This window comes from Tupaia chinensis, unplaced genomic scaffold (genome assembly GCF_000334495.1).
Source record: "Tupaia chinensis unplaced genomic scaffold, TupChi_1.0 Scaffold000578_2, whole genome shotgun sequence".
Classification (NCBI taxonomy): Eukaryota; Metazoa; Chordata; class Mammalia; order Scandentia; family Tupaiidae; genus Tupaia; species Tupaia belangeri.
In genome coordinates this window covers 5,238,000-5,238,822 of record NW_006160094.1, presented here as the reverse complement: position 1 = coordinate 5,238,822, position 823 = coordinate 5,238,000, and positions in this window count along the sequence as shown.

Genomic DNA, 823 nt, shown 5'->3' with positions numbered 1-823 from the left:
AAGCATAGAGGTGAATAAAAATTCTTCAAAGCAAAATGAGTACATTATTCCCTCCTGTATTCTGTTCATGTATCAAATCCAAAGGCTGGGGGCGAGGAGAAGAGAAGGCCCTGGAATACGCCCATCTTTATCCGGCTGGTTGAGAACAGTTTCGTAAAATCAGTGGAGTTTCAGGAGTTTGGGTAATGACACCAGAGAAAAAAGAAGCACACCCAGCTGAAGGCAGTAACTCAAGAGTAAGGTGTCCTGACCCAGGAAAATCTCAGAGATGAAAAGAAAGAATACATTGGAAAGTTCATCTTATTTTCTTTCATCTATTCATCAGAAGCTTAGGTCCAGAGCTAAACAAAAACGCCTTTTTTTCTGAACCTATGAAATCAGTCTATGCCAAAATCCTGGCTCTCACCACAAGTTGCCACGAACTGTTTAGCAACAAAATACAACAAAATGTATCAACAAGGCCCAGATTTCTCCTGGACCGTCATCACTCACCTTCTGGTTCTCCTAATGCGGAACTGGAAGATGACGGCTGTAATCATTTCTGAGATTTCAAGGACGAGGAGAATTGAGAGAGAAAAAAGCAGAGGATTTGGGTGTTCTTTGGTTCTAAAAGGAAACCTGGCAAAGGAAAAAATGAACGTGTAGCAGATAGAAGTTCATCAGAACCAAGATTACTAATAAAGCAACTCGCTCCCACGGGGGTTCTCCTCATTTGCCGTCGTCATGCCGTTTCGCCAGGCCGTCACACCACGTAAGGAGTGTGTGACCGTGGGCTGCCAGGAAGGACTGAGCCAGGGTTCTCTTTCAACCATCAACCAAAGGA